This window comes from Aotus nancymaae, unplaced genomic scaffold, assembly GCF_030222135.1.
Source record: "Aotus nancymaae isolate 86718 unplaced genomic scaffold, 86718_ANA_hifiasm-v0.15.2.pri h1tg000008l, whole genome shotgun sequence".
In the NCBI taxonomy this organism is placed as follows: domain Eukaryota; kingdom Metazoa; phylum Chordata; class Mammalia; order Primates; family Aotidae; genus Aotus; species Aotus nancymaae.
Genome location: NW_026988419.1, coordinates 55427440 through 55454524, shown reverse-complemented (window position 1 = coordinate 55454524; position 27085 = coordinate 55427440).

The following is a 27085-nucleotide window of genomic DNA, read 5'->3' as shown; positions in this document are numbered from 1 at the left end:
ATGAAAACATTAAAATCAAATTGTTAAAAGCTGAAAACAAAGACACAATCTTGAAAGCAGCAAGAGACAAGTGAGTCATCATGTAAAAGGGATCATCAATATGATTAACAACTTATTTCTCATAAAAACAATCCACAAGACAGTAGGATGATATATGCAATGCTGAAGGCAAAAAGCTGTCAACAATTTCATAACCAGTAGAATCATTATTTCAAAATGAAGGCAAAAATAATATTTAATAAAGATAAACAAAATAGACGAACCAGAGTTTTCATAAAAGCAAATAGCTCAGAGTGTTCATTGCTGTGAACAAAAACAGAAAGTTTGTTGCTAACAGATTACCTCATAAGAAATACTAAAGACAAGTCTTCAGGCAGAATTAAAAGGATGCTAGACTCAACACTCACTCCATTCAACATGAAGAAACAAAAAGCATTAGTAAAGGTAATTGCATAGGTAAATGTAAAGAAAGAATGGTAAAAGTATGTTTTGCATTTCTAACTCCTATTTTCTCCTATATTATTTAAAAGACAACATCATAAAACAATTATTTTAAATCTATGTTGATGGTCACAATATATATAAAGATGTAATTTGTGACAAAAACCAGGATAGGAGAGAGATCCAAGATGGCTGATCACTAGCAGCTCGGGCTCGTAGTTCCCAGTAAAAGCGCAGAGAATGAGAGGACGCCACACTTTCAGACGAATATTTGTGGCTCACGGACCAGGAGATTCCCAGCAGAGGAGCCCCACGTGTCGCCAGGGCGACTCTTGTGGCCGGCGTGGCGGTTTTGCTGGTGCCTTAGCGGGCCAGTTTTTGGTGCAGAGTCCAGAGATTCCCAGGCAGAAAAGCACCATCAATCTTAACACCGCTATTTTGGCCAGCGCAGTGGATCGCTCAGATGTCGGCGCTGGGAATCAACAAGTTGGACGTCTGCTCAGAGACCTAGTTAGAAAGTCGGTAATTACAAAGACAACAGATGGATAAATATATAATGAAGGGAAGAAATCAGCGTAAAAAGGCAGAGAATACTCAAAATCAGAATGCCTCTCCCTCTACAGGGGATTGCAATTCCTCATCAGTAACGGAACAAGGCTTAATAGATTACGAGTGTGTTCCAATAACAGAAGCAGGCTTCAAAACGTGGGTGATAAGAAACTTCTGTGAATTAAAAGAACTTGTTCTAACCCAATGCAAAGAAACTAAGAACCTTGAAAAAAGGTTTGACGAAATGCTAACGAGAATGGACAATTTAGAGAGGAATATAAGCGAATTGATGGAGCTGAAAAACAACACGAGAACTTCGCGAAGCATGCACAAGTTTAAACAGTCGAATTGATCAAGCAGAAGGAAGGATATCAGAAGTCGAGAACTAGCTCAGTGAAATGAAACGAGAAGACAAGATTGGAGAAAAAAGGATAAAAAGGAATGAGCAAAATCTCCAGGAAATATGGGACTATGTGAAAAGACCTAATTTACATTTGATAGGTGTACCTGAATGTGATGAAGAGAATGAATCCAAGTTGGAAAATACTCTTCAGGATATCATTCAGGAAAATTTTCCCAACCTGGCAAGGCAGGGTAATATTCAACTCCAGGTAATACAGAGAACACCACAAAGATATTCTTCAAGAAGACCAACCCCAAGGCACATAATTGCCAGATTTATTAGGGTTGAAATGAAGGAGAAAATACTAAGGGCAGCCAGAGAGAAAGGTCAGGTTACCCATAAAGGGAAACCTATCAGACTTACAGCAGATGTCTCAGCAGAAACCCTACAAGCCAGAAAAGAGTGGGGACCAATATTTAACATCGTTAAAGAAAAGAACTTTCAACCCAGAATTTCCTATCCAGCCAAACTAAGCTTTTTAATCGAAGGAAAAATTAAATTCTTTGTGAACAAACAAGTACTTAGAGAGTTCACCACCACCAGGCCAGCTTTGCAAGAGCTTCTGAAAGAAGCACTATACATATAAAGGAACAACCAATATCAGCCTTTCCAAAAATGTATCAAAAAGAAAAGAACATTAACACAACGAAAAACTTACACTAACTAATGGGCAAAACAGCCAGCTAGCATCAAATGCCAGTATTAAAGTTATATATATTCTAATCGGATAAAAAGCCAAAACCCATTGGGATGCTGCATCCAGACCCATCTCACATGCAACGATACACAAAGACTCAAAACAAAGAGAAGGAGGAAGATTTATCAACCAATCAGACAGTAAAAATAAACAAATAAATAAAAAGCAGGAGATGCAATTCTTACCTCTGATAAAGTAGACTTTAAAGCAACAAAGAGCAAAAGAGGCAAAGAAGGACATTACATAATGGCAAAAGGATCAATGTAACAAGAAGAGCTAACGATTTTATAGATCAATGAGACAGAAAATTAACAAGGACATCCAGGACTTGAACTCAGACCCGGAACAAGTAAACTTAATAAACATTTATAGAACTCTCCACTTCAAATACACAAAACATACATTACCACCTCACACCTATTCTATAAGTGACTACATAATTGGAAGTAAATCACTCCTCAGTAATCGCATAGCATTTCATAGGTTTAAATGAAATATTGGTTGGCTGCTCGTTTGTTATTTTCTTCCCTTATTCCTTCCTGTTTACATCAAGTATAATTATTGGTATAAAAGAGGTTTTCAATACCCATTACTAAACTGCATTCTAGCCTGGGCAAGAAAGCAATACTCCCATTCTCTCTCTCTCTTTCTCTTCCTTTTTCCTCCTCTTCTTTATTCTTTTTCTTTCTTTCTTTTTCTTTCTTTCTTTCTTTCTTTCTTTCTTTCTTTCTTTCTTAAAAAAAAAAAACAAAAAACAAAAAAAACCAGGATAAAGGAGAGGGGTAATGGAACTATATAGAAGCAAAGTCTTTATATACTATTTAAATTAAGTTGGTATTAATCTAGATTGTTATAAATTAAGATGTTAATGGTAATTCTCAGAGCAACCACCAAAAAAAGGCTCAAATATATAGTAACAAAGGAAAGGTAGTTAAAATGGTATAGTAGAAAATATCTCTTTAACACAAAAAAGGGCAGTAATGGATGAATAGAGGGGGAAAAGGCATACACATATAGAAAACAAATACAATGGCGAACATAAATCCTATTATCAGTAATTACATTAAATATAAATAGATAAAACTACAAGTAAATGGCAGATACTGGCCTTTTGGATGAGATGGATGAATGGATTGAAAACAGCAAGGTCCAGCTACATATTAAGAGAGACTCTATTTTTTAAATTTTTGTGAGTACATAGTAAGTGTATCTATTTATGGGATACATGAGATGTTTTGATATAGGTACACAATGAGAAATAAGCATATCATGGAAAATGGGGTATTCGTCTCCTTAAGCATTTATCCTTTGAGTTACAAACAATCCAATTACACTCTAAGTTTTTAAAAAATATACAATTAAGTTATTATTGACTATAGTCACCCTGTGGTGCTATCAAATAGTAGGTCTGATTCATTCTTTCTATTTTTTTGTACCCATTAACCGTCTTCACCACCCCCCCAACCCTCCCACTACCCTTCCCAGCTTCTGATAACCATGCTTCTACTCTCTATGTTCATGAGTTCAATTCTTTTAATTTTTAGATCCCACAGATAAGTGAAAACATGCAGCGTTTGTCTTTCTGTGCCTAACTCATTTCATTTAACATAACGATTTCCAATTCCATCCACGCTGTTCTAAATGACTGGATCTCATTCTTTAGTATGGCTGAATAGTACTCCATCGTATATATGTACATATTCTTTATTCATTCATCTGTAGATGGACATTCAGATTGCTTCCACATCATAGCTATTGTAAACAGTGCTGCAAACAAACATAGGAGTGCAGATTAAAGAGACTCACTTTAGTTTCAAAGACACCAATAGGTTAAAAATGAAAGGGTAGAAAGAGATACACCATACAAACAATAACCTAAAGATAGCTGATGTGACTATACTAATATCATTTGAGATAGTATTCAAGACAGAAAATCATTACTGGATATACATGATGACATTTTATAATGCAAAAAGATTGACCCATCAAGAAGATACAATAATTATAAATATATAGACACCTAACAACAGAGCACAAAATATATAAAGCAAAAACAGAATATTTTTCTTCAACTTTTGTTTTAAGTTTAGGGGTACATATGCAGGATGTGCAGGTTTGTTACACAGGTAAATGTGTGCCACAGTGGTTTGCTACACAGATAATCTCACCACGTAGGTATTACACCCAGTGTCCATTAGCTATTTTTCCTGATGTTCTCCCTCCTCCCACCACCTCCTTCCAGAAGGCCTCAGTGTGTATTGTTCCCCACTTGTGCCCATGTCATCATTCAGCTCCCACTTACAAGTGAGAACATGCGATGTCTGCTTTTCTGTTTCTGTATTAGGTTTCTGAGAATCGTGGCTTCCAACTCCATCCATGTCCCTGTAAAGGACATGATCTCATTCCTTTTTATGGCTGCATAGTATTCCATGGTGTGCATGTACCACATTTTCTTTATCCAGTCTATCATTGATGGGCATTTGGGTTGATTCCATGACTTTGCTATTGTGAAGAGTGCTGCAATGAATATACATGTGCATGTATCTTTATAATAGAATTATTTATATTCCTTTGGGTGTATACCCAGTAATGAGAATGCTGGGTCAAATGGTATTTCTGCCTCTAGGTCTTAGGAATTGCCACACTGCCTTTCACAATGGTTGAACTAATTTACACTCTCATCAATAGTATAAAAGCATTCTTTTTTTCTCTGCAACCTTGCCAGCATCTGTTGTTTCTGAACTTTTTAATATTGCTATTCTGACTGGTGTGAGATGATATCTTATTGTGGTTTCAATTTGCATTTCTCTAATGATCAGTAATGTTGAGCTTTTTTTTCATGTTTGTTAATTGCATGGATGTCTTCTTTTGAGAAGTGTCTGTTCATGTCCTTTGCTCATTTTTTAATGGGATTTGTTTTTTTCTTGTAATTTGCTTAAATTGTTTGTAGACTCTGAATATTAGACCTTTGAAAACTGACAGAATTGAAGGGAGAAATAGACAATTCAATAATACAGTTGGAGATTTCAATAATCAACTCTAAATAATGACAAAAAGTAGTTAGAAAATCAGCAAGGAAATAGAAGATTTTCACAACACTGTAAACCAACTAGATCAGACACTGATAGAACATTCCACCCAACAGAAGTAGACTATACATTCTTCATTCTTCTCAAGTGCACATAAACATTCCCCAGGATAAATAATCCATTATATCATAAAACAAGTCTCAGTACCTTTAAAAATATTTAAATCATACAAAAATTGTGTGTTCTATGACCAGAATAGAATGAAACTAAAAATCAATAGCAGAAGGAAATCTAAATAATTCAAAAATATGTAAAAATTAACTAACACACTTTTAAATAATCAATGGGTCAAACAAGAAATTAAACTGGAAATTAGAAAGTACTTTGAGATGAATGAAAATGAAAATACAACATACCCAAATTTATGATATACACAGAAAGCAGTACTTACAGAAAAATTTAAAACTGCAAACACTTCTTTAAAAAAGAATAAATACACTAACCCAATAGCTTAAGCTTCCACCTTAAGAAGCTAAAAAAGAAGAGCAAAATGAAATCCAAAGCAAATGAAATAAGAGAAATAATAAAATTAAGATAGAAATAAATGAATAAGAATAGAAAACAAAAGAGAGAGTCAATGAAACCAAAACTCGGTTTTTTGAAAACATCAATAAAATTGACAAACCATTAGCTAGATTGGCCAAGAAAAAAGAGGGGAAGGGCTTAAATTCATAAAATCAGAGGTGAAAGATGTAACCTACCAACCTCATAGAAATAAAAGGATTGTATTATAAGGGAATACTATGAAAAATTGTATGCCAACAAACTAGGTAACCTAGATGAAGTGAACAATTTTCCAGAAAGACAAAAACTAATAAAACAGATTCAAGAAGAAATGGAAAATCTGATCAGCTTGATAATAAGAAAAGTTTATTGGTAATCCAAAAGCTTCTCATATAAAAGCCCAGAACTAGATGACTTCACTGGCAAATATACCAAACATTAAAGAATCAACTCACATTTTTCACAAACTCCTCCAAAAAATAGAATGAGAGGGAACACTTCCCAACTCATTCTATGTTGCCAGATACACAGATTACAAAAAAACAGAAACTACAGATCAATATCCTTTAAGAATACAGGCATAAAAATTCTCAAGCAAATGGTTGCAAACTGGATCAGTAACACATTAAGATGATTGTACACCATGACTAAGTAGGATTTTCCCAGGAATGCAAGGTTGGTTTAAAATATAAAAGTCGGCCGGGCGCAGTGGCTCAAGCCTGTAATCCCAGCACTTTGGGAGGCCGAGGCGGGTGGATCACAAGGTCAAGAGATCGAGACCATCCTGGTCAACATGGTGAAACCCCGTGTCTACTAAACATACAAAAAATTAGCTGGGCATGGTGGCGCGTGCCTATAATCCCAGCTACTCAGGAAGCTGAGGCGGGAGAATTGCCTGAACCCAGGAGGCGGAGGTTGTGGTGAGCCGAGATCGCGCCATTGCACTCCAGCCTGGGTAAAGAGAGCGAAACTCCGTCTCCAAAAAAAAAAAAAAAAAAAAACTGTTGAAAGAAATTAAAGAAGTTCTATATAAATATATGTTTTCCTCCCATGTTGATAAAAGTTAATGTTAATAAGGCAATACTTATTTTTTCTACAGATTTGATGCAATCCCTATCAAAATTCTAGCTGCCTATTTTTACAGAAAATGAAAGCTTATTCTTAAGTTCATAAGGATGTGCAAAAGCTCAAGCACAGCTAAATCAATCTTGAAACACATGAATGAAACTGAGCTATCACAATTCCTGACTTCTAAAGTGACTGGTAAAGTACAATAATCAAGACCATGTGGTACTAGCATAAAGACAGTCATATGGATCAATGGTATAGAATTGAGGGTCCAGAAATAAGCCAAATATATGGATAATTAATTTTTGATAAGGGATCCAAGACCCTCATATATGTGAACACATATGTTCACATAAAATGAACACAAATATTCATAGCAGCTTTATTCATAACAGTAAAAAATGGAAACAACCCAAATGGTTCAATTAATGAATGGATAAACAAAATGCAGTATGTCCATACAATGGAATATTTGGATATAAAAGGAATGAACTATTGATGAACCTTGAAAGCATTATACTATATGAAAGAAACAAGCCACAAAATGCCATATTTCTGTATTTCTATTTATCTAAAATAAATTTGTTGTGACAGCAAGAGAAAACTAACACATGGGTTAAAGCCAGAGTGATATTCTATGCAACCATTTAATGCTCAGTATGTTATAATTCAGTATGTTAAAGTAAAATTAATTTTGTAGAAGTAATAAGCACCTCTCTTCAGAGAGTTCCAAATTCTTATTTACATGTGATAAAAATCAAGATTGGGTTGGGCACGGTAGCTTACATCTGTAATCCCAGCACTTTGGGAAGCTGGGACAGGTGGATCACCTGAGATCAGGAGCTCGAGACCAGGCTGGCCAACATGGTGAAACTTCGCCTCCACTAATAATACAGAAATTAGCTGGGCGTGGTGGCGGGCGCCTATAATCCCAGCTACTCAGGAGGCTGAGGCAGGAGAATTGCTTGAACCAGGGAGGTGGAGGTTGCAGTAAGCCAAATCGTGCCATTGCATCCTAGCCTGGATGACAAGATGGAAACTGTCTCAAAAAAAAAAAAAAAATCAAGATTGAAGCATGGCTAGCTTCCCATCATGAGGATATAGCAGCAACCAACCGCATCTCCTACAACTAAGGCTTTGAGTTTAGATGTGACCTCCAGCCCAAGAAGAGACCTGGCCAAAATCATATGAGCTTGATTTGCTGCTTTGCCTGTACCATATAGCAATCATTCAATTTAACATAATTAAGTGTCTTCTGGTAAGGCCATTGTCAGATCTTAGGGAAATTCAAAATTAATCAAGGAACCTGCAACAGCAGTAGAGATGGATATAAATTTCCTACCATATGATAAAGCCCAATCACTAACATTTCAGCAGATATTTTCTTTGAGACACAATAGGAATGTCAGGAAAATCATACATACCTGGAAATTATTATGATTGAGCCTTAAAAGTGTGGATTGTGTATGACTCTTTAGTCTCCATTTAGAAGAATCTAAGGGAGGAAGGAAGACTTGGGAAAATGAAGGTGGAGGATGGTACTAGGCATAATTTAAGGCAGGTACATTTTCAAGGACAATCAGAATTTAACTCTTACTAATTCGCTGTAGGCTGTGTAATTTGGGGCAATCCATGAATCCTTTTGTGCCTCAGTTTATTCGTCTATAAAATGGGGACAATAAGAATACCTACTTCATGTGACTACTATGGAGATTAAAAGAAGGAACATGAAATGTTTAGCAGAGTGCTTGGAGCAACTTTTTAACTGTTCAAAACCTATTATGTCCCTCCTTACATACTTAAGTCTGGAGGCGTTCTGAAAACTGGCATGATATGTTTTTCATAAAGACCCCTACTTGGACTTAAAAATGTAAGGCCTTTTGGAGAATTTTGAGATACTTAGACGTTAATGTTTTGTTCCTTGCAAATCTGGAATTGATTTCTAAAACTCAAGTTTTAAATATTGCACTGTTAGTAGAATCCTAAACACTTAATGTTATCCATATTACCAATTAAGCCAAACATTAATTAAGCCACCTAATCTACCCTTGCTGGATTTATCTTTTACTATCTTCTATATGTATTTATACATTTAATAAAATAATGTTGACTCTTCAATATTGTGATTCAGAATGGTCCAAGGTTTAAAGATCCTGATAAAATAATGTAAAAGTCACTAGCATTAAAGCTGAAGCTTCCCTCCAACATGATGCAAGGAGGTTAATACTATATTTGCTTCTAGCTCACGTGAATATTTATTGGCACATAAAGTCAGGTTGAATAACATGGAACTGAAAATAATGTAACACAGACTTTCCCAGTGACCCACCCTCTCTCCAGTGTAACTCTCAATTCCAGAGACTGTCTACCTTTGGGGGAAAATTCAACATAAAAGGAGCCTTTGAAATATGAGTTAGTTGACTCAGTATGCTCTGACCCCAAATAGATTATTACATTTCATGAATAATGCCTGTTAATCCATATTTTGATTAATTAAATTATAATATTTTCCCCTGGTTTTTGTCTGTTAGCCATTTTACTTGTGTAGCTGTTAACGACCTGTTTCACCAGCTCAGGAGACAAATTAGACCACATCTCATATTGTCAAATTAAAATTGCTGGATCCTCCATTTGTCAGAATAACAGGAATCTAGGATCTTTTAAAGGATATACTTTTACGTTACTTAAGAACCCCTGTATTTCCTTCTTATGGAGAGGCCCAGTCTTACTTCCAAATGCCTGTCAGAAAGTGAACTTCAGAATTGAACCAGGTTGCAAGATACCCCAGTTTTCAAACAACTTACTGTTGTTGGTTCCATGCACACTGACGCATTTTTGACTGTGAAGTAGTGATTTTGCTGGTTCAAATCTCTGGACAGAGCTTATCATGCTTGGAACAACAAAAGCTGGTTCACACTGACATACTCAGCTCTTAGTCTTAAAGCAGGTCCAGCCCGTCTCTGCATCAGTCTAGGTGTTGCAGCTGAATCTGGGGGCCCACTTTACACTGCTTTGCCTCATGGGAAAATTCCCTCATGGATGGTCTTTACTTTCTTTTCCTGTCTGTAGACCACAATTGAGACTGAGTCCCACTGAGGCATCTAAAGATGCTGAATCTCAAACGGAAGGTGAGGGTATGGTAGGACTGGTAATGAATGCCATCATTACCTCCCAGAAGACTTCTTGACTTTGACAGTGTCCTCATTTCTACTGCAATGATGAGATCTATACACCAAGTTGTTATTTGGAGAAGCTGGTTTTGTTAAGTCACAGAAAGGGTCTATTACTCTTTCCTCAGGGCAGCCACGGCTAAATTGCCTGATAGTTACATAATTGAGAAGGGTCTTTCCAGTGATTCTTACAAAGTAAATTATGTCGTAAGATAACTACCCATATCCACCAAGACAGGTATTATAGCAGATTTTAGGAGGTATCTTTTCCTTAAAAAAGAAAAAACATTAATGTAACAACTAGACAGCATACTATGCAAGAGATTTACAGAAGAAAATTCAATGGATACAAGGTTTAGAATTAGCCTCAAATGTATCAGATTTAAGTCTGGTTCTGCCATTTAATGATTGATTAACTTGCTTAAGCATACATACACATTTAGCTGTGTATGTTTAAGCAAGTTACTTAATCATTCTGAGCTCATGTAATAACTCAGTTAGATAACATCTATGCCTTTAAGTAATAAAGAACTGAAAAATAATAGCTTAAAAAGAGGTTTTTTTTTTTTCTTTTGTAAGGAGAAATCCAGAAGTTGGCCATTGTGGACATTGGTTCAGCAGCTCAAAATGGCAGAGCCAAGTACTCTACAATTCTCCTGGCATTTTGCTCATAGTCACAAGATGGCAGTGACAGATCTAGCTGATATATCATATTTCAGGCAACTGAAAGAAGGAAAGAATGGGAAAAGAAAGTGTCAGTGCTTGTATCAGAAAAACAAGAGCATCCCAGAAATCCCCAGCCAAGTTTGATTTACATTTCATGGGCCAGACTGTGCCACATGGCCACTCCTAACTTAAGAGAGTCTGAGAATGTGAATTTTAGTTTCCTAGATTTTAAAGAATAGGGAGACATTGAGAAAAAGGAATAGAAACGGGTGTTGGATAAATTAACCTGGAGTATTTGGTGCACAAGTAACAACCTAAACTAAGGCAATAGCAGTACGGATGGAGAAAAGGGGAGAAGACTTAAGCCAGAATCAGTAATGCCTTTTGGGTAACTGAGCATAGGTAGTGATGGGGAGAACATAGGTCAGGAACCACATCTTCTCTTTTCGGTAGCTTCCTAAAGGGTCTAATCAAGTTATCAAGACAATAGACTGTCAAGAGAGATTTGTCCCCAAATGATGTTCAGAGTTGTGATTCTGTGGCAGTATGGGATGACCCCAGACAGCTCTTCAGGGAGCCAGTACTTGTAGACTAATAGGTATTACTTATTAGACCTTGTTTGGTTTTTAAGTCAAAGTTTTTGCCAAATCATTTTGTCAGAGACTTTTTCCTGTTTTGGTTTTACAGGGTTTTGTTAGTGACTGAGTCAAACAAAAATTCAATCACTTTGTATTAAAAGGCACTTTCAGGGTATAAACAGGGCATAGACACAGGGCATGCTAACTTCTGAAATCCTATCAGAGCCATTGGTGAGTGAGCTTGATTTCCATAAGAGCTATTCGGTCAGTCCTTCAGAGCTCCTTTTACATGGGTATCTTATTTTTTAACAGGCACTTTAAATTGAGACCAGCATCCTGATTCTCAAGCAGCACAGCTTTTATTGGAAGTCTCTGCCACATTTAAACATCTTTAATACATTTTAAAAATAGAATTGTAAAAGGCAGAAACCAGACTTCAAAGCATAGACATGTTGGCCAGAATTGTGAAGCTGGCGACAATTTTCACTGGTTGTAAAGCTCATGGAGCCTCTTTCAATCCCCAGAACAATTGAGGGAGAAGGGGTTCAGCATGCATTTCTCCCGAGTGTCTCCTGGATGGGCCTGAGCAGACCAGGTGTGGGTAACCAAGTTGGCAGGAAGATAACCAACGCACAGTAGGGTGGATGTAGAAAGTTATCAGGCCAAACACAGAGCCAAAAGCAGCCAGTCCAAACTAAAAGAAATGAGGACCTGAGGAAGGACTGGCCACCTTTTCTGAGCTTTGACCCCTTGTGTCTCTCACCTCCTTCATAAGTCTATAAGTCTTCCTTTCACCATAGAGACCTCAGACATCCTTTGCCCTCAGGTAAACCTGATTACACTCTCTTTTTGGCCCCACTGAACTCTACAGACACTTATTACATTCTAGTGAAATTGTTTATTTATGCATTAGATTCTATCTTCCCACTCTTAGTTCTAGCCTGTGAGTACCTTGAAAAAAAGAGCTGTATCTTACTCATCTCAAGTACAGAGCAAATTAAATGTGTGTTTAAATGAAGTTGAATCTCTTGGGAGACTCTGAGCAGCAGGATCTGGTTTGGGGGAATTATTAAGGAAGGTTTGAGTTTCCTTAGCCTAAGGCAGTGGTTCACAAAGTATGGTCTCTGAACCAGCATCATCAGCATCACATGGAGACTTGTCAGAAATGCACATTTTCAGGCAAAGCCCCAGAACTGCAGGGTGAGTTGACAAGTTGGAGAACCAGTAGAGCTGATGTAGTTCTAGTTCAAAGGCTGGCAGGCTGGGGAACCAGGAAAAGCTGTTGTTTCAGTTTAAGTCAGAATACAAGAAACAGCTGATGTCCCAGTTCCAGGGTAGTCAGGCAGAAAGGAATTCCAGCAATCTGTGTTTTAACAAGCTTTCTAGGTGACTTTGATGCATGCCAAAGTTCAGAGATCAATAACTTAACCTTTCCAAACCTCAGTTTCCTCATCTGCATATTACAGTAATAGTAGAAAACTCAAAGCACTGTTTCAAATATGAAATTAGATAATATATGGGTAGTGGTGAGTCTAGAGTCTCATATGTATTAATCACTCAGTAAAATTATAGGAAGGTAAATATATTTTGAGTTGCTTCATCTTGCTGGATCAGCAACTTTTGGAAAGTATTCCTGATATTGGCATCATCTTATGGTGCGATGGATTCATCTAAGTTTCTAAGTTCTCCCAGCTAAGTCCCATCCTTTCGAAGTCCTTGAAATTAAACCAAAGCTAAGGCTGAATCCTGGAATTCTGCTTACCCCATTAGGCCCTGTGCTTGTCTGCACACAGGACAGAGCACGGATTTCAGACAGTAATCACTCTCTGTGCTGTAGAGGGAGCAATCGTCTGGCCCTAGGTGGGAAAGGAAGGGGCCTCAAAGAATTGCTGCTAAGGAAGTTGAAGTGGAGAAGGCCCATCAGCATCCTCTGACAGGACGTGGAAGAAATCAAATAGTTGTGGAGCCGCAGTGTTCTAATGGCCAATTAAGTCATTTTAAGTTTTCCAATTGATTTCCTCTTAACTGAGTCACAACAGTTTAAAATTGGGCAACAAACCACATCCCCCCTTAGGGGAAACAGGCAGCCCCCTACTGCTTTACTTAATTCTGCCAGCTGCTAGCATCACCCCCCTCTCCACTCCGGGAAAATTCAATTTAATGACTCTGTGTTTGCTGCACCAGATGAGCCTCTACTCCATGACAGAAAAATGCCTGGGAATTCATGTTCAAGCAACGTCCCCACGTAGACTCTTCATGAAACTACAAGCATCCACACAGAGATACACACACTCAACAACCTAGAGCACATCTCCCTCTTTGATTATAAGCAATGGAGAGGGCAAAAATAGAACTTAAAAAAAAAAAAGTTGCTCTTTTTTTTAAAAAAAGGTTGACAGTCATGGTTGCTCAATACATCACACACTGGGCAAAATATAACAAGGATCTAAAGCACTTTTTCCTTCTCCCAGAAGCTGCTATGAAATAACACTCCATGTGAGTTCTGCTGAATCACCACACAGGTAGTTGAATGCAACCAAGCTCTGGCATTTCAGACTGATGAAATCCCTGTCCTTTCACTCTCAAATAAATAATGCTTTGAAAACTATTGTTACTATGGCTCTTTTAATAAGTTCACATTGCCTCAACACCCCCTGATTTCTACTCCTTTCCATTCATTTTCCTGTCAGACCATGCCTTTGAAGCCAGCATCTCCCAAGTGGAGGGAAGATGTAGCACCCTTCTCTACTTGGCTGACTCCTCCTGGAGAGGCCCAGTGGGGATGAGTTACCACCTGGTGGGGCTTTTCTCATTAGCCCTGCCAGCAGCATCTATTCCAGCCTGGCCACATTTAGACTTGAAGCAGAGAACCCCAAATATTTTGATAGAACTGTTAGAGGTGGTCAAAGTGTGCCATTACCACCTGAATCTGTCCTTTCTGGAACTGGCAGGGCTGAGAAAGGGGAGACCATGCCCTTCAGATGACTGGGTAGAAGGAAAGAACCAGGAAGAACGCAGGAACTGAAGACTTGCTCTCACTACAGCCTCACGTCCCTTGACTGAATAGCCACCTAACACAAATTTTGAAAACATGTTTAAAAATGACACCAGCAGAACAAATAATATGAGGGCAATAAATGCCAGAATATGATTCTTGCAATAAAATATGTCTACATTGACTTGCTACTATGGGATATACAAAGATGGCTGAGACATAGTCCCTGCCCTCAAGGAGCTTATAGTTCAATGGGAAATAAGACATGTACACAAGTAACATAAACAAAAGCAGAAGCACACAAGAAGAATGAGAGAGATTTAAACAAAAATACCATGACAGTGCAGAGAGAAACTTCAGGTTTTCTCTGGTGTAGATTGAGTAGGGCTTCCTGGAGAAGGCATTTGTGTGGAATTTGGTTAAAAACCATATACTGTATTTCAAAACAAAATGTGAGAGACCTTGTTGTTTGCCTCCCCGTATTGGTTGCCTTCTCAACTCACTTCTTCTTTCCTGGAGGAGCCATGTCCCAGTATGGAGGCTGCTAACGCCAGATATTCACTTTTCCAGCCTTCTTTGAGACGAGAACATGGTCTTTTGATTCAGTGCTGGCTAATGGCATTGAAGGGAGGTCTGCAAGATTTCCTTCATGATTAAAAATAGATAAATAAATGATAGCAACCATGTTTTATTTCTGGTTTGAATATGGTCATCCAAGGCTGTAATGCTTGGAGTTGTGGCTACCATCTTGGTATCTAGAGGGAAAGCAAGATAATCACAGAGAAACAAGCTTTCATCCCTGAACTCACTTTCAAGCTTTTTTTTTTTTTTTTTGAGACGGAGTTTCGCTCTTGTTACCCAGGCTGGAGTGCAATGGCGCGATCTCGGCTCACCGCAACCTCCGCCTCCTGGGTTCAGGCAATTCTCCTGCCTCAGCCTCCTGAGTAGCTGGGATTACAGGCACGCGCCACCATGCCCAGCTAATTTTTTGTATTTTTAGTAGAGACGGGGTTTCACCATGTTGACCAGGATGGTCTCGATCTCTTGACCTCGTGATCCACCCGCCTCGGCCTCCCAAAGTGCTGGGATTACAGGCGTGAACCACCACGCCCGGCCTCAAGCTTTTTAAACATGCAAATGAGTTTGTCAAGCCACTTTTAGTTGAATATAACCTGCAGTTGAATGCATCCTAAATGATACACAAAGATTAGGAAATCCATTCAGACAAGAACATAATGACCAAAGAAATGAGAACAAGTAGGGCACGCTTACTTTTGTAGATGCTTATAGTTTATGAAAAAGCAATAACACGAAAGAAGGCTGGAAAGTTGGGGCCAGTTCTAAAAAAATTCTTGACTACACTGAGAAACATGAATATATGCTGAAAGCAATGGTGGAGAGACATTGAAGGTACTGAAGCAAATTACTGCCCCTGTCCAAGCAGTGTAACAGGAAAGTTAATAATAGGGCAGAGATCTAGAAGAAAGATCAGGTTGGTAACAGACAGGAGGTGGAGAAAACCCATGGGCTTTTTTTTTTTTTTTTTTTTTTTTCCAAATAATTGAACTCGGGTGTTATCAAGCATGTCTTCACATTGTACTTCACTGGAGAGATTTTTTTTTTTAATTCCTCAATCTAGCTTTTTACCTCAGAGCCACAGACTCAGTTGGTCAGAAATGGGAAGCTGATTTTTTAAATTCTTTTTTAAAGCTGACCGTATGATCTAATGTATAGACACTGTTGAAAATCTCCAAGTGGCCGAACTGAGGCTGTAGCCAAGGAAAGGGAGAGATTGCAGAAGCAGCATGGCAGCATGTGGTGGCTCAGTGGATGCAGGGGGCAAAGGAGAGAAAGGAGTCAGTGATCTAAAAGACCTCTTGTAAGGTGGTGATGTGTGATAGGAGAATAGCAGTGTCATTTGCAGAACTGGAGAGGTCAGGAAGAAGAGCAAGCTTACAGAAAAAAAAGTTCAATGTGGGAAACATGGAATTAAAATGCTGAGGGCAAGCTCTGAACTCTAGCTAAGCATTTAGTATTACAGATATCTAATCACCTACATCAGGGGAATCACTGATGCTTTGGGAGATGTTGATTCACCAAGGTAGGAATGTAGGAAGAAAAAAAAGTACTAACCATAAAACCTTTTTAAATGCAAGTTCAAGTTTTATTTTAGAGTCAGGGGGTACATGTACAGGTTTGTTACATGAATCTGTTGCATAACACCAATGTTTTGGGGTATGAATGATCATGTCACCCAAGAGCATAGTACCCAGTAGTTGGTTTTTCAATTCTTGCCCCCCTCCTTCCCTGGTAGTCCCAGTGTCTATTGTTGCCATCTTTATTTGCCCATAAGTACCCACTGTTTAGCTCTTGTTTATTAAGTGAGAACATGGGGTATTTTGTTTTCTATTTCTGCATGGATATGGCATACGTACTTAGGATAATGGCATACAGCTTCTTTGATGTTGCTGCAAAGGATGTGATTTTGTTCTCTTTATAGCTGCATAGTATTCCTTGTTGTATATATACCACATTTTTTTATTAATTACAATTACACTTTAAGTTCTGAGACCCATGTGCAGAATGTGCAGGTTTGTTACATAGGTTTACATGTACCATGGTGGTTTGCTGCACCCATCAACCCATTATCTACATTAGGTATTTCTCCTAATTCTATTCTTCCTCTAGCCCCCCAACCCCCGACACATCCCAGTGTATGATAGTCCCCTTCCTGTGTCCATGTATTCTCACTGTTCAACTTTCACTTATGAGTGAGAAAATGCAGTGTTTGGTTTTCTGTTCTTGTGTTAGTTTGCTGAGAATGATGGTTTCCAGCTTCATCCATGTACCTGCAAAGGACATGAACTCATCCTTTTTTATGCCTGCATAGTATTTCATGGTGTATCTGTGCCACATTTTCTTTATTCAGTCTATAATTTATGAGCATTTGGATTGGTTCCAAGTCTTTGCTATTGTCAACAGTGATGCAATAAACCTACGTGTGCATGTGTCTTTATAGGAAAAAGATTTATAATCCTTTGAGTATATATCCAGTAATGGGACTTCCTGGTCAAATGGTATTTCTGGTTCTAGATTCTTGAGGAATCGCCACACTGTCCCGCACAATGGTTGAACTAATTTACATTCCCACCAACGTGTAAAAGCATTCCTATTTCTCCACATCCTCTCCAGCATGTATTGTTTCCTGACTTTTTAATGATGACCATTCTAACTGGAGTGAGATGGTTCCTCATTGTGGTTTTGATTTGCATTTCTCTAATGACCAGTGATGATGAGCTTTTTTTCCCATGTTTGTTGGCTGCATAAATGTCTTCTTTTGAGAAGTGTCTGTTCATATTCTTTGCCTACTTTTTGATGGGGTTGTTTTTCTTTTAAATTTGTTTCAGTTCTTTGTAGATTCTGGCTATTAGTCCTGTGTCAGATGGATAGATTGCAAAAATTTTCTCTCATTCTGTAGGTTGCCTGTTTACTCTGATGATAGTTTCTTTTGCTATGCAGAAGCTCATTAGTTTTATTAGGTCCCATTTGTCAATTTTGGCTTTTGTTGCCATTGCTTTTGGTGTTTTAGTCATGAAGTCATTGCCCATGCCTATGTCCTGAATGGTATTGCCTAAGTTTTCTTCCCAGGTTTTTATGGTTTTAGGTCTTATATTTAAGTCTTGAATCCATCTTGAGTTAATTTTTGTATAGATTATAAGGAAGGGGTCCAGTTTCAGTTTTCTGCATATGGCTAGCCAGTTTACCCAATGCCATTTATTAGATAGGGAATTCTTTCCCCATTTCTTGTTTTTGTCAGGTTTGTCAAAGATCAGATGGTTGTAGATGTGTGGCACTATTTCTGAGGCCTCTGTTCTGCTCCATTGGTCTATATATTTGTTTTGGTACTAGTACCATGCATTGTACCATAGTTTGCTACTAATACCATACTAGTTTTGGTTACTGTAGACTTGTAGCATAAAGTCAGGTCATGATGCCTCCAGCTTTGTTTTTTTGTTTTGTTTTGTTTTGGTTTTTTGCTTAGGATTGTCTTGGCTATAATTACTCTTTTTTTTGGTTCCATTTGAAATTTAAAGTAGTTTTTTCTAATTCTGTGAAGAAAGTCAATGGTAGTTTCATGGGATTAACATTGAATCTATAAATTACTTTGGGCAGTATGGCCATTTTCACCATGTTGATTCTTCCTATACATGAGCATGGAATGTTTTTCCATTTGTTTGTGTACTCTCTTATTTCCTTGAGCAGAGGTCCTTCACATGCCTTGTAAGTTGTATTCCTAGGTATTTTATTCTCTTTGTAGCAATTGTGAATGGGAGTTCACTCATGATTTGGCTTTCTGCTTGTCTATTGTTGTATAGGAATGCTTGTGATTTTTGCACATTGATTTTGTATCCTGAGGCTTTGCTGAAGTTGTTTATCAGCTTAAGGAGATTTAAGGCTGAGATGATGGGGTTTTCTAAATATACAATCATGTCATCTGCAAACAGAAACAATTGGACTTCCTCTCTTCCTATTTGAATACGCTTTCTTTCTTTCTCTTGCCTGATTGCCCTTCCAATACTATGTTGAATAGGAGCAGTTAGAGAGAGCATTCTTGTCTTGTGCTGGTTTGCAAAGGAATGCTTCCAGCTTTTGCTCATTAGGTGTGATATTGGTTGTGGGTTTCTCATAAATAGCTCTTATTATTTTGAGATACATTCCATCAATACCTAGTTTATTGAGAGTTTTTAGCATGAAGGGTGTTAAATTTTATCAAAGGCCTTTTCTGCATCTACTGAGATAATCATGTGGTTTTTGTCATTGGTTCTGTTTATGTGATGGATTACGTTTATTGGTTTGTGTATGTTGAACCAGTCTTACATCCCAGAGATGATGCCAACTTGATCATGGTGGATAAGCTTTTTGATGTGCTGCTGGATTTGGTTTGTCAGTATTTTATTGAGGATTTTCGCATCGATGTTCTTCAGGGATATTGGCCTGAAATTTTCTTTTTTTGTTGTGTCCCTGCCAGGTTTTGGTATCAGGATGATGCTGGCCTCATAAAATGAGTTAGCTAGGAGTCCCTCTTTTTGTATTGTTTGGAATAGTTTCAGAAGGAATAGGACCAGCTCCTCTTTGTACCTCTGATAGAATTTGGCTGTGAATACATCTGGTCCTGGGTTTTTTTGGTTGATAGGCTATTAATTACTGCCTCAATTTCAGAACTTGCTATTGGTCTATTCAGGGATTTGACTTCTTCCTGGTATAGTCTTGGGAAGGTGTATGTGTCCAGGAATTTATGCATTTCTTCTAGATTTTCTAGTTTACTTGCGTAGAGGTGTTTATAGTATTCTCTGATGATAGTTTGTATTTCTGTGGGATCAGTGGTGATGTCCCCTTATCATTTTTCATTGTGTCTATTTGATTCTTCTCTCTTCTTTTCTTTATTAGTCTGGCTAGTGGTTTATTTTGTTAATCTTTTCAAAAACCAGCTCCTGTATTCATTGATTTTTTTGAAGGGTTTTTCATGTCTCTATCTCCTTCAGTTCTGCTCTGATCTTAGTTATTTCTTGTTTTCTGCTAGCTTTTGAATTTGTTTGCTGTTGCTTCTCTAGTTCTTTTAATTGTGTAGTTAGGGTGTCAATTTTAGATCTCTCCCACTTTCTCCTGTGGGCATTTAGTGCTATAAATTTCTCTCTAAACACTGCTTTAGCTGTGTCCCAGAGATTCTGGTATGTTGTTTATTTTTTCCCATTGGTTTCATAGAACTTATTTATATCTGCCTTAATTTTGTTATTTAACCAGTAGTCATTCAGGAGCAGGTTGTTCAGTTTCCATGTAGTTGTGCAGTTTACAGTGAGCTTCCTAATCCTAAGTTCTAATTTGATTGCACTGTGGTCTGATAGACTATTTGTTGTGATTTCCCTTCTTTTGCATTTGCTGAGGAGTGTTTTACTTCCAATTATGTAGTTGATTTTAGAATTTAAGTGTGATGTGGTTCTGAGAAGAATGTATATTCTGTTGATTTAGGGTGGAGAGTTCTGTAGATATTTATTAGGTCCACTTGGTCCAGAGCTGAGTTCAAGTCCTGAATATCCTTGTTAATTTTCTGTCTCATTGATCTGTCTAATATATTAAAGTCTCCCACTATTATTGCGTGGTAGTCTAAGTCTCTTTGTAGGTCTCTAAGAACTTGCTTTATGAATCTGGGTGCTCCTGTATTGGGCACATATATATTTAGGATAGTTAGCTCTTCTTGTTGCATTGATCCCTTTACCATTATGTAATGTACTTTTTTGTCTTTGTTGATCTTTGTTGCTTTAAAGTCTGTTTTATCAGAGACTAGGATTGTAACCCCTGCTTTTTTTTTTTTTTTTTTTTTTTTTTTTTGCTCTCCATTAGCTTGGTAAATCTTCCTCCATCCCTTTATTTTGAGCCTATGTGTGTCTTTACATGTGAGATGGGTTTCTTGAATACAGCACACCAATAGGTCTTGACTCCCTATCCAATTGCCAGTCTGAGTCTTTTAATTGGGGCATTTAGCCCATTTATGATTAAGGATAAAACTGTCATGTGTGAATTTGATCCTGTCATTATGATGCTAGCTGGTTATTTTCCCTGTTAGTTGATGCAGTTTCTTCAAAGCGTCAATGGTCTTTACAATTTGGTATGTTTTTTCAATGGCTGGTAGTGGTTGTTCCTTTCCATGTTTAATGCTTCTTTCAAGAGCTCTTGTAAGGGAGACCTGGTGGTGACAAAATGTGTCAGCATTTGCTTTTCTGTAAAGGATTTTATTTCTCCTTTGCTTATGAAGCTTAGTTTGGCTGGATATGAAATTCAGGTTTGAAAATTCTTCTCTTTAAGGATGTTGAATATTGGACCCCACTCTCTTCTGGCTTGTACAGTTACTGCAGAGATCCACTATGAGTCTGATGGGCTTCCCTTTGTGGGTAACCCGACCTTTCTCTGGCTGTCCTTGACGTTTTTGCCTTCATTTCAACCTTGGTGAATCTGATGATTATGTGTCTTGAGGTTGCTCTTCTCAAGGAATATCTTTGTGGTGTTCTCTGCATTTCCTGAATTTGAATGTTGGCCTGTCTTCCTAGGTTGGGGATGTTCTCCTGGAAAATATCCTAAAGAGTGTTTTCCAACTTGGTTCCATTATCCCCATCATTTTCAGGTACACCAATCAAACATAGGTTTGGTCTTTTCACATAGTCTCATATTCTTTGAGGCTTTGTTCATTCCTTTTCATTCTTTTTTCTCTAATCTTGTCCTCACACTTTATTTCATTAAGTTGACTTTCAATCTCTGATATCCTTTCTTCCACTCGATTGATTTGGCTATTGATTCTTGTGTATGCTTCACGAAGTTCTTGTGCTGTATTTTTCAGCTCCATTGGGTCATTTGTTTTCTTCTCTAAACTGGTTATTCTATTTGGCAATTCATCTAACCTTTTTTCAAGGTTCTTAGCTTCCTTGCATTAGGTTAGAACATGCTTCTTTAGCTCAGAGGAGTTTGTTACTACCCACCTTCTGTCAATTCATCAAACTCATTCTCCATCCAGTGTTGGTCCCTTGCTGGCGAGGAGTTGTGATCCTTTGGAGGAGAAGAGGCATTCTGGTTTTTTGAATCATCAATCTTTTTGCGCAGTTTTTCATCATCTTCATGGACTCTTCTACTTTTGGTCTTTGATGTTTGTGACCTTTGGATAGAGTTTCTCTGTCGACGTCCTTTTTATTGATATTGATGCTATTCCTTTCTATTTGTTAGTTTTCCTTCTAACAATCAGGCCCTTCTGCTTCAGGTCTGCTGGAATTTGCTTGATATCCACTCCAGACCCTGTTTGCCTAGGTATCACCAACAGAGGCTGTAGAACACCAAAGATTGCTGCCTGTTCCTTCCTCTGGAATCTTTGTCCCAGAGGGGCACCTGCCAGATGCCAGCTGGAGTTCTCCTATATGAGGTGTCTGTCTACCTCTGCTGGGAGGTGTCTCCTGGTCAGGAGGCACCAGAGTCAGGAGCCCACTTGAGCAGGAAGTCTGTCCTTTAGCAGAGCTTGAGCACTGTGCTGAGAGAGCTGCTGCTTTCTCCAGCACCAGCAGGCAGGAACATGAAGATTTTCTTTTAAAAAAAAAACCTCCTTGGTCTCAGAGCTCTTTACACCAGACTGATTTTAAGGAGATAGAATGAACTCATTTCTGAAGATTGTATGGAAATTGTTTCTATCATTTCCTTTCCCTCAGCAAACCATATAATGGGTATAAAAGGTAATGGCAAGGTTTGTGGGATAATAGAGGACCATTAGCATATTTATGAAAACAGACTTTCAGGCAGTTTCTTTGGGTAAAGGAAGAAACAGCTAATGTTATTGAATACTTATAAATTAAATTTTTGCATAAAATCAAATGTCCCTAACTTTGAAGGGAAAGTCTAATGAGAAATAACCCATGGCCCCTCTTTTACTGTTTGTAGTAATTGCTTCAGTGTAAAATGTTCACAAGTATGAAATTCCTAAGGCAAAATTTTCAATTAGGTTTTTATCTAGAAAAAATGTACATTTACTAAACATCGGCCACCAACATTCACAATACAAAAATTTATGACTATAGCTAGGGTTAATTACCTTTAGTTCTCAAATGAAGTTGGTTGCAATAATGGTTATACTACTGAGAAAAAGATAACAAAATTCACGAGTTTCTCTGGAGCCTTCTCATGTTCATGCATGACCTTGGAAGTCCTTTCCAACTCTATGAGTCTAGGATTCCACAGTGAATTGCACCTGAGGTACTTTCACTGTTGTCTTACAGAAAGAAAAGTTTGGCTGAATTCCAGCTTATTTTTACTTTCAAATATACTCAAGTAGTTTCATGCAGTGGACTGTTTTCAGCTATTAAAAATTATGTTTTTAAAAGAAAACTTAAAGACAAAAAATACTATACTCAAATACACATTATATGTACTGTATTATTGCAATTTTATCTAAAAGTCTATTAAATAAATTCTACCAAAAATTTTGAATAATTTATAATAGTTAGCTCTAGGAGTTGGCATACTAAAGGATTTAAAACTTTTCTGTTTTCTATTTGTCAGTAATTTTATGTAGACCATATAATAATTAGAAAGTTTGTTGAAATACTGATGTAGTTTACCCAATCCTTATTTATAATCATTTATCATCGGTACTATGGGGAGCTATCACTATATGAAATACATTTTTAAATATGTACACAAAGGTTAGTCTAGGGGAAAAATCCCTAAAGAAACATTAACAGTGTTTTGAAAGGGGGCATATAGTGATGCTGAAGTCAGGTTTCCTTAGACTTGAACTTCACAGAGCATAGAAATGAGAGCACTTCATGGGGGCTATAAGATTACCTACAATTAGTGCACCATACTCACGGGTTCTGTATCCCATCAACCTTGGATTCCCATCAACCTTGGATCAAAAATATTTTTAAAAAGGATAAAAAATGTCAATACAATAAAAATTACACAAACAGTATAACTATTTACATGATATTTATATTGTATTAGTTATTATAAGTACTCTCAATATTATTTAAAGTATACAGTAGGATATACATTAGTTACATGCAAATACTATGCCATTTTATATATGGGACTTGAGCATCTGAAGATTTTGGTGTCCACAAGGTGGGTCCTGCCACCAACCCCCCATGATACTGAGGGACGATTATATATACTGCAACTTTGTTTGTGTTACGTCATGGTCACTTGGAAAACATGGATTGGCGAAGGTCAAGTTCCTGGTTGGAAGGAACATTGTTCAACTTAACTCAAATGAGAATGTTCAGTCTATTTTCATGAGTTAATTTTAAACAGTCCTAGATAATTCTTTGTCACCTGAACAGGATTCTCTTCAATCAACTCAAGGATATCCCCATCTGTGAAGGACCAGTTTCCCCATATGGGTTGTACCAGCCATGGAGGAACTCCATGACAGCTCCAGTCCTACTCTTAGGCTGATCTTCACATACTCTTGGTGCTGAACAGAAACTCTGGGAGGCAATAAGGAAAGAGATCCTTCCTTAGTGCTAAATCATAGTCTTGATGTTCTTATCTGCAGAGAAAAAAAGAGCAAAAAAAAAAAAAAGCCTCCAAGTCTTTATTTTTGACAAAAGGATGGGACCACCTTCCCCATTTCTTTCTTTCAGTCTGCATTTCATGACTTTTTGCTATTTAAGTCCCCCCTGGATGGCCATGTGAACCAGACATGCTGGCACATTACTGGGAAAGCCTTGCCCAAAACATGTCATTCATTGACAAAGCAAAAATCATCAGGTTTTTTAGTACTTAGTTAACAACAAAACTGACTTCCTGGAGTCAGCCTCCCATGATTTGGAAGATTCCTGTCATGAAATTGATCTGTGTAGGTTGGTATAGATGAAACTTCAGAGCATAAAGGAGTAATGAATTATGCAGGAGGAGAATATACAGATTAGACATTCACTACCTTTGTGCTACAGTATTGATCACAGCTGAATTTCATTCATTAATCAACTGTGTGTTCATTGTTGGGCTCCCTGCTGAACTATGAGCTTCTTAACGAGGGGTACTAGGTGCTACTTTAGGTCTAGCATAGTGTGCTGGACATATTGCAGTCACTTAAAAAAAAAATCCACTGAATAGATAATTCTGACCTTTGACCTGGTCAGAATGGGACTAGTAAGCAATTTCATATATGAATGACTGTCTAGTTATCTATGTTACTAGAAATATCATGCAAAAATACTTGTACTTAGAAAATGAACTGTCGACGAATAAAGCAGTAACAAAAATCTTACATGTTTTCTCTGAAATTCAACATGTAAATTTGATTTATATGCTAACCACTAATGATGGTTATTAGTGATAATTTTAATAATTTGTGATTATAATTTTGATGATAATTTCGGGACATTTTTGTGATCCAGGCACTGTGCTCAGTGCTTTACCTACATCTCATTGAATCCTCATAATGAACATATGATTTGTTATCAATTTACAAATAAAGCCATTTTGACCCAGAGAGGTTAAATAATTTTCTTAATGTCCTGCAGTTCTGTGACCTACCCAGGTCTGCCTGACCCCCAAACCCATGTGCTTATCTATGATGCCGTATTTCCTCTTAGTTGGATTTGTATTATATATCATGCACTATTAAATATTTCACACATATTCATTTATTCAGAAGACTTCTACTGAGTGGCTACTATGTGTCAAGAATTGGGGGTTGAAAAAAATGAGATAGGCCTGGTGCAGTGGCTCACGCCTGTAATCCCAGCACTTGGGAAGGCCAAGGTGGGCGGATCACCTGAGGTCAGGAGTTTGAGACCAGCCTGGACAACATGGCAAAACCCTGTCTCTACTAAAAATACAAAAATTAGCTGGGCATGGTGGTACATAACCTGTAGTCCCAGCTACTTGGAAGGCTGAGGCAGGAGAATCACTTGAACCTGGGAGGTGGAGGTTGCAGTGAGCCAAGATCATGCCACTGCACTCCAGCCTGGTAACAGTAAGACTCCATCTCAAAAAAAAAAAAAAAATGAGATAAAGAGTCTCAAAGTTCACAGTCATGATAGGAGAAAGCCTACAATTCTAAAGTAATAATGACAACACTATGGTGGATCTGTTATGCCAGATATGGAAACTACAGACAGGGTTGAGTCTATTCTAACTGGAGGTGATAAGAGGTTTCTCAGAGGATGTGACACTTAAGCCCGGAAGAACAAGAAGGATTTTAGCATGCAGATAAAGATGAGGAAGGGTAATCCAAAGAAGCATGGAGCATGGGGTTGCTTAGTAACTGCAAATATTTTTCATGGCTGTACTAGGATATAAGGAGGGGAGGAGAGAAGGGCAAACCAGAAACAGTAGCCTCTAAGTCAGTGACTTCCGAAGTGTAGTCCCTGGACCAATAGCATCAACATCACCTGGAAATGTCATATAACTACAAATACTTAATTCCTACCCAGACCTACTGATTTAGAAACTTTGGGATAGAGCCCAATGATCTGGAGGGTTTTAAGAAGCCCTCCAGATGAGTCTAATTGAGGACTGCTGGCCTAGGTCACGAATAGCCCATTCAGAAGGTTCTACAGTTTTTCTTCCTGTACTGTTGCCTAGTTAGAACATATTATCTTAGATTGTCAGAGAGGTGAAATTTTCTTGAAGACAATTTCAGAAGTCTTTAATTAGATTGTTAGTCTTCAGAATTTGCTTTTGAAAGTAGCAGTTCAATAACCATTTATAAGGCATAACAGAATAAATGGTTTCCAAACTTCGGTTGTGACCTGCATGGGACCTAAAAATACTTTCTCATTGTGGGACATTATGGGAAGAAAATGAATTTGTATGATGCATAAATGGTCAAATGTTTATATTGCTCTTTATATGACAAGTTTGTGGAAAATGGCAAATAATACTTTTAGTTTATATACAGCTATAACAACAACTTATTGTTTCTAAAGATTAAATTATAGTCTAGCAAAATGAAATGAACTACATGGTTACTTTTTCATGAAATCATCTACTAGCAATTCTTAAATGTGCAAACTCAGCTAATTGAAAGCAGAAAACAGTTCTTTCTCTATGAGAGCTCTGAAATAGCATCTGATGGTTTACGATACTGGCTGGACAGAGCTATGAGTCTGAGAGTGTCTTCATTTGGGGTGCTGACCTCTAAAGAATGATCTAATGTATAAGGAACCCAGAGCAATAAACTGTCTTGGCAGACTCACCAGATAAAGATAAGCAAATGGCAGGTGAAAACAAAGCAAACAAAATGCCAACTAAGCCCTAAACTCTCAAAGAGAAGGCTGATTACTGAACTGATTATGGCCAACATCTATCACCAAAATTAGAAGTCAAAAATGAAATCCACTATAATAGTTGTTTATTGTCATATAAACAAAACACTGGACTA